Source organism: Gallus gallus, chromosome 3 (genome assembly GCF_016699485.2).
Source record: "Gallus gallus isolate bGalGal1 chromosome 3, bGalGal1.mat.broiler.GRCg7b, whole genome shotgun sequence".
NCBI lineage: Eukaryota > Metazoa > Chordata > Aves > Galliformes > Phasianidae > Gallus > Gallus gallus.
The window spans coordinates 10,935,671-10,949,981 of NC_052534.1; the positions used below are offsets into that span (position 1 = coordinate 10,935,671).

At 40.8% G+C, this 14,311-nt stretch overlaps 1 long non-coding RNA gene across 1 annotated transcript in view; it reads right to left on the minus strand.

Moving 5' to 3' along the window:
- LOC101751026 overlaps window positions 1-14,311 on the minus strand; it is a 155,653-nt gene that overhangs the window by 125,281 nt on the left and 16,061 nt on the right. The window lies entirely within an intron of this gene.

Sequence of the window (14,311 nt, forward strand, 5' to 3'; positions counted from 1 at the left end):
GCAAAGAGAAGGGTAGAAGTATCTATTCCGAGTCTCTGAAATTAGATACACGTTTTCTTTTAAATAGATGCTTTCTGGGTACATATCAAGATAATTTAAATAAAGCTAAATTTAATTCAATAAAAATCTTATCATTCTCAGGTGGAATAAAACAAAGAAGAGTTTAAAGGATCCCCAGGGTAATCTTCTGGTACCCACAGTTAGAGCCAAACATGAAATCTCTGCTAATAACTCTTATTTACATATATATTAAACAGGTATAGCATTAGGAGATAAGTAAGTATTGATAGAGCCATGAAGTTTAGTGGTTCCTTTGAACACATATTTCTAAAGTAAGTACCTTACTTACAGTTTAATAGAAATTCTGGTTAATTTAGAGATTAAGAAGTCGATATATATTTCTAGGAATTCCTAGGAAGTTAATTATTAAAAAAGAAAAAGAAAAACTGCTAGAGATGGGCATGGGAGCAAAAAACATCAGCTTTCCAAGGAGTAGTAAGAAGTTCAATGCAGAAATGCATTCAATTTACCCATTAGGAAAAAAAGGTAATGAAGAACAAACTACGAATGTCCAAACACTATTACATCTTTTCCAGCTCCCACAGAAACAAAAAAGAAAGAATCTTTCTCTAGCATCAACTTCTTCCTCACCACTTGGTAGGAAACATGAAAAATCACTGAACTGAATTTCAGAAGTCTGAGCTTTACAAAGAAAACTGTAAAACAGAATATTAGGATTAAGCTTAGTCCAAGATTTGGACTTTATGAAAACAATTACATCAATTGAGAAGGAATATATATGATACGAGAAAATGCTTCTAAAAGAAGGTGCCTAAATGTTCTTTATAAAAAAAATAATCCTCAAAGTTTACCGTGGTAGTGCAGAATACAAAAGCCACTTTTTTTCTAAAGTGTTCACAGAATCACAGAATGGCCTGGGTTGGAAGGGACCTCAAGGATTATGAAACTCCAAATCCCCACCACAGGCAGGGCCACCAACCTCCACATTTAATACTAGACCAGGCTGTCCAGGGCCCCATCCAACCTGGCCTTGAACACTGCCAGGGATGAGGCATCCACAACAACTCTGGGCAGCCCATTCCAGCACCTCACCACTCTCATTTGGAAACGTAGCCCTAAACAGAGACATCAGAATTCAAACCTCTTTCTTCTTAATCAAAGTATTTGCCTGTTTAACAGACAGCTGAGTCACAGACAACCTGCATGTGGGGTTTGTGATGCATAAACTGTTCAGGTCACAACATAATACCAACTACATCTTTGGCAAAGGCAATATAGATGTGTACAGTGCACATCTTGGAAGTGCTCAAGGCTGAAGCAGTGCTGGCAGCTGACCGATACTCCTCTGGAAGAACTTGGATATGCTGGAGATGTGTCTACATAATTCAGTACTGCCAGATACTTGCATGGTTTCTGCAGTTACCATCCAGCACTGTGTGGAAGCAGCATGGAATCAGGTACATGACTCTCCCTTCCTTCACAGGGATGTGCTGGGGTGTCCGAGCCACCCACCCTGCTCCCAGCATGCTACAACCTGGCCAGCACGTGCTGAGCAGTGGCATTAGCTACCACTGTGCTCCATCTGTCCCCATCATGCTGCAGGATCCTCATTCCTGCCACAACAGCATGGGGCCGTGCCACACAGCTGCATCTCAACAGTGGTGGCCCCCAGAGACTCATTTTCCCTGAAGGCAAATTGCTACTTTCAGCCTTAGGAAATGGTGGCCAACTTGCCACGTTAAAGAGCTCGGTGCATCCAGCTTTGCCTTCGTGCTAATTCAGAACGTATTCCCTAAATGGCACAAGTAGTCTGCAGAATTGCTGGGCAACCCCTCACTGCACTTTTTGCCAGCATTTATATTTGTGCTCTTCTTTTAAAAACAGTTTTCACTGGGATAGGACTCTTCTTTTCTGCCCATGTTTCTGCCTGCACCACTTCAAATGAGATTAAGTTTAGGCAAAGAGAGGAGTCCGTGCTTGTGGCAGGACCGTTGTGCATTAAGTGAGTTTATTTTGGTAGCACTGTGTTCTGTCTCTAGTCACTGTCTTTTTACACATAATCAAAACACGAAGATTTATTATAGGGAACACTAAAAATATGGCTTGAAAAGAACAGAAATAAAACCACAAACTTGCTTTACAGCTGTGGCCTTAGGAATGCAACTGGATTCAGTCTGCAATGGGGAGTGGCAATGCTGTCAGGTTTCAAATGTGAGTTATCTGCATAGGCTTTCAGAAGTAAGCTCTGTAGCTCTTGGCGTAGCCCTTGGAAAACAAAAGGACTTACAAGATGTTTCACAGCAATGCAGTGCACAGGCCATCAGATCTACAGGTTGGCCCCTAACGGTAGGTCAGCAATCATCACATCTGTGTTGTCAGACCCTTCTTCATAAGACTCAAAGCTTCTGGTGTATTTCTTGAAACTTCAACATCTAGAATAAAGCAACTGTAGGAAAAAACAACAACAAAAAAGAAAACACAGAACAACCCTAAGGTTCCATTTTGTTTCTTTGCTTTAAATGTATATATAGTCCTGGTGGTTGTGGGAAAAATAAAAAATAAAAATCAGCCTTGAAAAGGATATCCCTAACCAGATCACACAAGAAAATACTTAAAAACTAATAAATGAATGCCTTCAAAGCTGGTCTCATGATATTTTCAATGGCTGAAACTGGGCAGCATGACTGCAGCCCATCATAGCACCGTCATTTCCTACAGCAGCTCTACCTCCTAGCCTACAGATAGTCCATTTCTTTTTGCTGTTGAGGAATGCTACAAACCTGACAGTTAGGTCTGAAAAATGCTTTCCAGAAACATCTCAGCCCATGACAACTGGTCGTCTGACAAGCTCAAAACTTTTACAGAAGGATCCCAGAAAAATATTTCCCCAAACAGTATTCTGGCCTGCAAGGTAGACTCTAAGTTCACAGCAAGAGCACCCTCTGTTTTCAAGCGTCAGTGATGTCTTTCCTGGCAATTACATACAGTGCAGGAATGTACCACTCAATGCTTCCCCTGTTCCTCATACTTGGATTTGCTGATCCAAATAAGTCACCTGGACACCATCTTAACCTGATCAGAGAATTTCAGTAAGCTGATTTTAGGGAAGACTCAAGCATACATGTTCTTTATTGGTTAGCAAACATATTGAACAGCTATATTACACAGTGGAAATCACCACAAATCTCTTGCCACCTCACAATTAATCAATGTAAGCTGCACATCTAATTAACTTAGCCTCAACTTATAGCAATAGGCAGGTTTGACTGAAGCTTGCTGTGACTTTCTGCATGTAGTCAGTAATAGCTGCTGGGATGCTGGACTACTCTGACCTGGATGCTTGTCCTAGATGAGACTCCTTATTGCTTTCTCAGCTTTAAGCGGTAATGACGAAAAATCAAAAAGACAAAGCAGCTGACATTCCTAAACATACTCTGCATACAACCATTTGACCATTTAGAAGGAGGAAGGTTTTTTTTCACTGACTGCAATTTAGAGATTTGTGGATTATGAATAAAAGAGAACAAAACTTATTATGAAACTTTAAATTTATGAATGGCAACAGATAATAACTTCCAGAATTTAATTTATTATCTCTGTATGTTGTAATAATCCATTCACATAATGAATGCCTACAGAGCAAGCATAGTGGAAGATGATACGGGTTAAAGTAGGGATGCAACAGTTTTGGTCAGCTTTACACAATAAATCAGCTTTTATCTCTTCTTTCTTTGTCTTGTGCTCTACAACTGTGCCAAACCATTACATAATAAAAAAGTTACATTAAGGTAGAAGCCGAAACCAATGAGAAGCAAGGTTCAGAGGTATTTGGAACCTTTATGTGCAGATGTGATAGCCTTATCTTCCAATCAATTTGTTCCCTTTGATATAGTACATTGGCTCAAAGAAGAAGGGTTTTTATATATATACAACATACATTTCCATTTTTTAATAACTTTTTCAGAACGTTCAGAAATTGTTGGTCTGGCTTTTTATGGATTCTTCCTGAAGCTGATAATAAAACATTCATGAATTTGGCAGAGGACATTCCAAATGTCCACACATTCTGCTCAACATATGTAATACCTATACCACCTCTTCTGTCTTTAAACTCTGGAGGGAGACATAGGCTCCACAAAACACAGGAGGAAGTCCTGACTGGTTTGGATTAATTTGTTTCTTTGATTCATCATGGTCAGCAGAAATAAATGCAACTCATTAAATACACTGGCCTTCCATGTCTAGCTAGTGCCGTTGACTTCTGTTAGGAGTTATTTAAACTTGCATGGGAAATTATTTGAATGGTGTCTATCCTTGGCCTCGCTCCTCTAGGTTCAGATGGGTCTCTATATGCAGTCTTAAAATAGGAAGGGAAACTGTGCCTGTTTTTTGTGGGCACATGTGCAGAGAGAGCCAACTAAAAGCTCCTCACTGTGCATGATGGCACAGCGGCCACTTCACTCACCACTCTTCCCTGGGATGTCTGTTCAGCTAAACAGCACTACACTTTTTAGCTAAAGAGTTAACATCCACAGAACACCCAGTGTATCTCGATTTAACTGTATATCTACCTTTTCAGTTTCACAGAGAATGAAATGGGGCTCAAGAAAGGCCCTAGCATTCAGCCCGAAGGACTGCACAGTAAATACATAGCAGCTACTCCAGGCTGTTAGGTTCCCTTAACTAAAGCATTAAGAAAGGAAACTGCTTTTCAAATCTGTTTATTGATCTGACAGCTTTGCCCTAAGGATTCAGCTAATGCATACAATGAATTTCCCTTCCACCTGTGAAGATTAGCATAAGGCATGCCTGGAGATGGCCTAGTCCACTCACCTAGGCAAAGCAGGATCAGCTTTAGCAGGTTGCTCAGGACATGCCTAGTCAAGTTTGGAACAGCTGAAAGAAAATGGAAACACTAGCATCTCTCTGAGGAACGTGTTCCATAGGTTCAGCCAACCTCACAGCATTAAATAAATAGATAAATAAGATTTTTCTAATATTTAAACAGAATTTTCACCATTTCAGTTTGTGCCCATTATGTCTTATCCCACCACTGTATACCACTGGCCCTGGCTTCTCTATGCCTCTTCTCTAGCAATAAGGTGCACTCCAAGTCATCTATGTCTTATCATTTGACTGTCCACCCGTCAGCCTTTTTCAGTTTCTTCTCTGTGGCCTCAGAGTTATTAGTACTAAGCATCCATATCATCAACTTTCCAGCATGAGATACCAGAGACTTGGCTAACATTGAAATAAATATTAATGTTTGTTTATCCCATGAAGTGGCACAGCACCACATTGCCCTGCCACCCCTTGAAGAATTTTTTCCCATTCTTCCCATCACAGAAAGGGACAGCTTGAGACACTTTTTTGAGCAAGCTTATGTGTTGATATGAGGAGCATCTATCTTAAGCACAATCTGAGCACAATCTAACAATTCATTGTTCCCTCTCACACCACTATACCTAAAATGACAACTTTACACCCTTCCTTTTTGCTTATTATTGCCTGGGACTGATTGCACCCAAGGTTTTTCTAGCCATATAATCCTCGCAAAGATCTCCCTTTGCATACCTATTCAAAGACCAAGCACGTAATAAGGCAATTCTCGGAAACAGCAAACAGACAATTCAGAGTTCATCTGCTTGGTAACCCTTCTGTCTTGCTGAGCACACAACACACACTGCAATTTGATAAAATGTCAGGTCATATAGCCAGAAACAAAACTGAATTAAAAGAAATTATTCTGTCCTCGTAATTGGTACTTAGAAGTCATTGTGAATAATCATTTGTGTGAGAGTTTGCTGGAAAAATCGGATAGCTAATATGATCTGTTGCTAAATAAACATACGAATTACAAGTAAGTATGTAGGAAAGCTACGCAAGTGCATCCTTGATTCTGGTAGAGGAACTGTTGTACAGGTACACTTGGTTCTTATCCATATACTGTACAAAAATGTTGAAAAATTGGAGAGAACTGAGTCGCATGAATGAATTAAAAAAAAGAATGGAAAATATGCCTTGAAGTGAGATACTCCTGGTGCTCAATCTATTAGCTTAATGAAGAAAAGGTTAAAGGATAATTTATTAGTCTATAAGTATCTATTATCAAAGGGAATGAAAATTGATAATTGATGACTCTTCAATCTAGCTGACAAAGGCTTAATAAGATTCAATGGCTTGAAGTTCAAATTAGACAAATTAAGATTCAGAACATGGTGTACTTCTTATTATTTTTCTTTACAGAGAAAACAACCAATTAGAGTTTGCAGTGGATGCTCCACCACTGGAAATTTCTAAATCAAATTCATGTCAAAAAAGTCATACTACGTGTTTGAAAGTAAGGCACAACTGCGGGATGTCAAGAAGGCTTTCAGGGTAGTTCCACGGGCGTTCAGCTCGCAAAGGTCCCTTCTATTCATAACATCCTAGTGATTGTTCTGCTGCTTCAGAGTTATGCAGACCATATTTTTTTTTCTTCCCTGAACATATAATCCTATATCAGACTGCAATATATGTTTCAAGATCTGGTTTGCCACCAGTCACAAGAATAGAGGTACAAAGGCTAAGAGCGGTATTTCCCAAAATGGCAACGCATGAGTGAAAGTGTGACACAAATCACTGTGGTTGCTAAACATTTTCATTGTATAGTTAAGAAGAAGAAGGCAAAGTTTAGACTCTTCTTTAGAATAAGTAGCTGATAAAACCCTTCTGACACTAGATTATAGTCTCTGCTTTGGTGTAACAACTAAATAGTCATTACGTCTCCCTACAGCCTACCTTTATGAGAAAAACATTCTCTGGGCACTGCAGTCTTCAACAATGGAACTGAGTATTACTGGCAGACAATATCGCTTGAAATGTTAGCTGTATCAGCCTCTATGATGAATGAAACAGTTATTAGACTGCAGTGCCTCTTTTAACAGGAGTACAGAAAAAAAAAACTTATGCTCCTAGGTTGGGAAAAAAAATACCTAGAAGGCAATATACCTCATCCAGATACAAAATATACATGAAAAATGATTACAACCAGATTATTTACATTCTCTAGTCATTAGGGATAAAGAGGAGGCTTACTGACCCATCTTTCTAAGCAACAAATTGAAAATCCTCTGTGATAAAATCTCTCTGCATTGTGATTTCCAGTTCTGTCAGATACCCCAGAAAAATAGTGTTCACTTAGCGTATCTATCCACTCAGTGACTGATTTGTGGTCTTTGCAATTTAGATACTCAGCCTCTCTTTCAACTCCACATGTCTATTACATTAGCAACAAATTGTATTAAGTGAGCACGTGCTCAGGGAGACCAGAACTGCAGCCTAGAAAGCCGGATGGCGTAGAGAGATTATGTTTCTCTACTCAAATGTTTCAAATGAGAGCTAAAGTTGAACTTGCGACCATTCCGGCTGGGATTTGTTGCTGTTGAATTTCACTGCTTCTGCCCTAAGAAGCTCTGAAGTCAAGCTGGTCTCATTTACTCAATGCTGTGTGGTGCAGAAGCTGGGGAGAGGTTACTCCGTGACTCAGGCTGTGAGTTACAGAGCATGTACAAGCCCAATTCAGTGCTGTTCTGTCATAGCACTTGAGGAAAGAAGGCTGCAGCTCCTGGAAAGCCTAGTACAGTAGATGTAACATAAAAAGCCTCTATTTTTATATAGAAAGATAAGAGCAGGGAATATATCTGTATGTGCAACAAGAAAACTTGCTAATTTGATTAAGCCTATCTTATGCTGTTTATTGAATGCCACAGAAAATGCCACAGAACACACAGCCCACACAACACGACATTCTGCTAGGGCTCCTGCTTGAAATTTTTCTACTTGTTTTCTTTTTTATAGCATAAACATGCAGCTTGTTTCTCAGAGTAAGCACCTTAGAAAGACAAAGCTATGAAACAGAACATCTAGGAAGTTCAATTCTTCTGTCTCGATGCCTACATTATTACATCATCCTATCCAGCAGCAAGGTAATTGTAGATAATGTGAAGCAGATCGACTTCTGTAATCTTCTGAAAAGAAGAGGTTACCACACTCTGCATTTATCCTAAAGAATTTAGGAAGCTGTAACATGGAAGAATAAAATCAGCCTACATGCTGCCAACAGTAAAATCAGAGGTCATTTAGGATATATGATGGTTAAAGCATATGTGCTACCAGATATCAGCTGACCGGCCTATGGGAATGAACACTGTGAAAAACGTCAATGCGAAGAGGGCGGGGGGAAGAGGGTCATTAGTGCAAGATGCTTGGAACATCAAGATGCAATGAGCAGGACAGAGCTGCTGAAGAGAACACTCAGGGGATGCGGTATGAAGATCTCTGGACTGAGCAAAGTGTCGTGGTCAGGGAAGGATAATAAAAAGACTGGAACATACACCATCTGGTATAACAGAAGGGAGGATGGGAAACATCAACAGGGAGTTATATTTGCTAGGGAAAGCCAGACGGTGAAAGCATTGATTAAGATTATTTTGTTGATTAGGTGGTACTCTTTGATTTATGTGCTGGTGAAGGAGCAGCATTTACTGCACAAAGGCTGTGCCACGCAGGCAGCTGAAGTGGGATCAGACCCTTGGAGATTTACCAGCTCCCCCAGGGAGTTGAGAGAGAGGGTCACACAGAAGTGGGGCTCACTTGTGGATTCAGGAGGTGACACATTCCAGGGGGAAGACAAGGAGCTGCGAGGATTTGTGACACTGAAATGACTCATCTCTTCCTGAAGCAAGAAAGTGGCGTATAGGAGGATATTAAGGCTCTGCGGGGAGAGAGCTGCAACAGGAGAAATAAACTAGAAAGCAACTGGTGGGGCAGAAGATGCGTATATATAGGCATATATATGTGTACCTCCATATAAATTTATACATATCCTCACATGAAAACTTAGGCGTATACATGTGTGTATATATACATATCCATTGATATATACATATCCACACCCATCCAAGGCCAAATCAACAAGCAACATCAAGCTGTTGAGCTATATTGACACCAAACAATATACATTTCCTTTACACAGAGATCCAGGCTGCTCCTGGGACAGAAGGGGTGAGACTGAAAGCAGGCACAGAGATCAATGACTCAGATTAGAGTCACTCCCAGCTTCAAAAGTCCTCAGTGACAAAACACAGCAGGAGCAGTGCAAAGGGTACAGGATAAAACAGCTAATCGGATGAATTTAGTGCCTACCTCGCTGAAAGGTGGAACCCCGTGTGGATAGAAAGCCAAGAAATAAGCCAGGGATTTAAGGGAGAGGAGTTGCACAGCACAGTGCTATCAGTATAAATCGATCACTGAGTAAGATGGGGACGTGACGTCAGCAGCAATGCACAGCCAGTGAATCAGCAGGGGGAAAAGGGCAGCAGGTGAGCAGCAGCACAGAAAAATATTAGGGTTGCCAGGAATAAGTCGCTGGGAGTGTTTTTGTTATAGACTGGAGAGGGATGAGTGGTAGGGTTTGCAAAAGCCCATTGGCACAGCAACCTCACACTGAAAACAATGGAAAAAAAAAGCCCTGAACATCTGAATGCCAGCAAACCCTGGAGAAAAAAAAACGAACAAGTACTTAGTTGTTAAGTACAAAGAGAAAACAAGAACACTTTACATGCTCAGCTCAGAGGGGGTTTTTCCCCTTAAGACATGGGATGTGTTTTTTACTACACCAAAGACACCATTTAAGGCAAATCTTGTTTTCCTGCAGGTGAAGTGCCAGAAAGTGGAAAAAATGGCAGATTCACACAGATTGATCCACCCATGAACACACACACATTCCTTCACAGCTTGAAGATCTCATCAGAAGATGCTGAGCAAGCTCCAGTTACTCCAGATAAGCTGAACACAGGTTAAGTCTAACATGGGTAGGTTACAAAGGGAGTGAGATCCACTAATGCCACAGCACAGACAGGTATAAATTCCCTTCCCATTCCCTTTGAACTATCTGATTGGGAACGGCCCTAAATATTACAAGTATTACATTCCACTATTCAATAAAGTTGTGCCGAATAGAATTATCACCTTGAAATTACAGGGTAAAACTCCCTATACAAAAACAGATTAAAGACAAATTAGACTGTGGGCCAGGTCACTATGATTGTTAATTAGTGATAATGGAAATACAATTAGCATAATGAGTTCCAATTACTGTATATGGAGAAATATGAGCATACTGCTTTCATAAATCTTGGTTCCAGGAAAAATAAAATGCATCTGGTTTAACAAAGCATGCCCTTCTCCTTTGCAAAAAAGCTTCCTGGTAAATATCTTTCTATGAAGCTAAACCTTTCTTTTGATGGGTTGTGATTTGGAAAGAAAAAAAGAGAAAGCGACAGAATGGATTTACCCTGTCTGATAGCTAAACAGTTTTGTATTAGCTTGGCTTCTGCTTTAAGCTTCCTAGAAAATCTTACCATCTGTTTCTTCAATCCTGGGTTAAACAACAAAAGACAAAATCATTGACTATTATATCAAATGCATTTATTGTCTTTGAAATATCTTGGGGTTTCCCCCCTTCTCTCTTCCTGATAAGCTGTGGAATTGGAAAGCCAATTATATTCACATATTTATACAATTCCAAATGGCTTTTCAAAATCTTCTGCAAAAACAAGTTGATGAAAGACAACAGCTTTGCAAACAGCAACAGCAGCATGTCTGAGGGTTACTAGGTGAGGAATTCTTTTCTTTTTTCAGAGCCAACTACAATTTATTTCCACAGCAGTTTGACACCTGTGCTAGAGCAGGTACAATCGGGTTGGATTGAGGGTGTTACTCATGGATTTAGTTAAAAAAGAGGGGATTAGAGTTATGAATTTATAAATGCTGTGGATTGCAGAGCTAATGGAAACAAAGTCTTAGTAAAGCCCTGCATACCTGCAAGCTTGACTGCAGAAAAACAAACAAAAAAACCCCAAGCTGTTGTTAACCATCCTGTTATGAAGCTGCTTGCTGTTTCTCTGTCAAAATTTATTCTAGGTTTACATGGGCAAGGACTCAAGAATAGGAGGAAGCCCAGCCACATGTGTTTAATTGCCCACCTGGCCGCTCTGAACCTCTAAGGCCTCTACTGAAGAGCATTAAAGCAAACTATAAAAACATGGGAATAGGGAGTGGTAAGAAAAGGTGGACTGCCTGGCAGCAACAGGTCGCTCTTACACCTGCTGAACTGCAGGCTGAGCAGTGCTTTCACTTGTGTCGTGTCAGCAGTGTGTAAATTACACATGGCTGTAGATGAACTCTCTTCTCTCACATCAGCCATGGTACTTGGCAGCTACAGTGCAGAAGCAGAACCAATTCAGGATATATCCATCTTGTCAGTCTCACGTGATAGTACCGTGACACCATGTAGAATCAGTGCAGCTTCAGAGGCTGATGAAACATGTGGATTTGGCAAAACATACAAGGAAGAAGAGACAGGAGGTAAGGAGGTGCCCTGGCTACCTACTGAACCTTGCAGAGCATGAAGATTTGTCCTACCATGGGACTGCTGCCTGATGAGAACCTTTTTGCTTCATAAACTGAGTATGCTCTGCAGAGAGAGTAAGATTCAACTTTTGTGATTTTAGCCCTCTAAAAATAAAGGAGAAATGTCAAGATAGCGATGGCTCATATGAATGTCAGCACAATAGCATTCCTGTGCTTTCAGGTTGCTATTTTAAAGGCCTAGGAATGTACACAGAGCAAGTGAGTTAGAAGAACAGACTGACAGCTAAGAAAAGCGGACTGTGGAAGAAATAATGAGTGAACACGTCACTAAAGATTGTATCTTGACAGATATGCACAATGAGGCTGAATTCAGTGTGTACAGGCAATCATAATTCTCACATTACCTCACTTTGCAATCTTTGCAAAGGCCTTTAAGGGTTGTTGCGTGCTTGGTTATATTCATCTGTGAAATGAAGATATCTCAAACAAGATCACTCCGATAGGCACAGTATCTGAGCACAATGAGAGGCATTCTCAGTGATAACAAAGCTTACGAGATAAGTGGATGAGCCAGACAGAGAACGAAGGAGACGAAGGCACAGAGACAGGAATACCTTTCCTCTGAGCACACACAGGTGTTGGCACACAACTGGACCAGGAGCCTTGCCCATTGATGTGCCACATGACTAAGGCAACAAAACAAGCCTCACGGGGAGCATCTAAACAATTTTGCTTATTATGGGAAGGCAATATTCTGCCCCTTTTCCTGAGCATGGCAACCCTTCGATGGAAGGGGAAGGTTCAGTGGGACAACGGACCCTGTGCCAGTTGGAGCTGTCACACAGATACCAGAGGAGTTATTTTGAATTTACAGCATCATCCCTCAGAGCGCAGGCATGTATTTCCACAAATGAATGATCTCAATCAGAAAACCAGTCCTGTGGCAAGGGATACATATGGCCATCACTCCCAAGAACAGCTGTCAAGCACTAGCCCTGCCCACTTCCCACTGTGCAACGTCCGTGGTTGCTCAGTCAAGCGAATGACCTTATAAGCCCACACAGGTCCAATCTGAACTGAAAATTATCAGCAAAAACTTGTTTTCCTTAAGACTTTCAGCATAACAGGGAGAAATAATACACTTGGACTGCAAGTGAGTCTAAATGGCTTTTGTTACAGTTCTTTTGAGTATAAAATCTCTCTGTATGGAAATAAAAAAGCTCTTTGGAAAGACGAGTGCTAGACCCTCACCCTCTCTATCCAAAGCATGCTGTTCAATTTAGCATGTGCTTCACTGAATAAATAACACTCCCAGCCATGATGCTCTCCCTCCAATATGCTTAAGTATTGATAGATTGCACTGCTCTATTTTAAGTCTGCCTGGAACTTGTGACATTTGGCGAGTGATTTGGTAAATGAACTTGGAATATTTGACCCATGCAGCTGAGATTACACTTTATTTAGATCGAATGGACAAGACTCTTTGTTGTACTTGAAAAGCCTGACAGATCCAGCTAACCTTTGCAACTTGTTCCCCAGTGTATTTAGCTATGAGGAAAGTTCCACTGCTCGATGATCACTGAATCTCAAATCCCTTCAGCATACACACATGTAACTAGGTGCTCTACTGGAACCTGTGATACAGGAATCTGGCAACTGAAGGACCTTCTCCCAGATTGCTTTCTGATTTATGCGGGCCTGCCATGAAGTGACTCATATAAGTGAAAGAAATCTGTTTAGGACTTAAAAGACATGAAACTTGACAGACATTCAAAGTAAGTCAGATTCAGCCATTTCATGTTTTATCTTTCCCTGTGCTGTATCTCTAAAACAAGATTAGCTAACATGGTGAGGGGCCAGTGGGAGGGATAAGTAGGTACCAGGTCTGGACACAGTCTCCTAGGAGGGGTCTGCTACCCCTAACCTCTGATTTGGTGCTTCAGCAATGTATTTTTCACTATGCTTTGATCTTGGCTGACATTTTTAACTTAGTAACGTTCTCCAAGACAATCTCAAGGCTGTAAAATTACATTACTCAATGCAAGAAATACTTCTCAGCAACTATCCTGCTAAGGGCTTTTGAGATACGTTTCAGTATCTCAACAGGGTAATAATCGCGGTGCTATTCGTCAAACATAAATGGGAGCCAAGACATTGACGACTTGCCCTGTCTTGCCAACTACATGAATACAGGGAGTTTGCTGAGAATATAATCTGTCCACCTCTTCACAATGTTCTCACTGAATATTCAGCGGATGTCCCATACTGATAGGAAGTGCCCAGTTAGTGTCAGGAAGAGAGCTGCAGAAAAGTTTTGGGTCGAGTCTTCAGGACAGTATTCCACTGTGTTTTTTCCTTTCTCCCATAGATACACACACACTGTCCTCCCAAGCCTACCACAACCCAAGCAAACAATCAGAAACAATCCTTGTTCTGTCTCTCAGACTAACAGACAACTTTTGCTTTTTTCCATTGAGAAACCATCAGTGGTAGTTTTCTAGTAGACAGTACGGTTTAGCATGTTTAACCTCTCCTCATGCAACTCTAGGTCTCCTTGAGTTTTGCCCTGGAAATGCTAAACCCTTCTAGGCTATCCAACACAGAAGGGCTGGCTGAGAGAAAGAGGCAGCCAGAAGAGCTGTGCACAGCAGACTACAGCAGCACAATTCTCAGCTACTGAGAGTCAAGGTTTCTAGCACATCATTAACTTAGGTATAGCAATCATCAGCAATATCTTCCATTTGTAATAATCCATCTGGGCCATAAATGGTCCATAATGCGGTTGAATTAGCACCCCATTCAAAAGCCTACTTCCTGGGTTTAGTACATTATATCTCACCATTAACAGTGCCTTCTGACTTGGTGGAGATTTTGT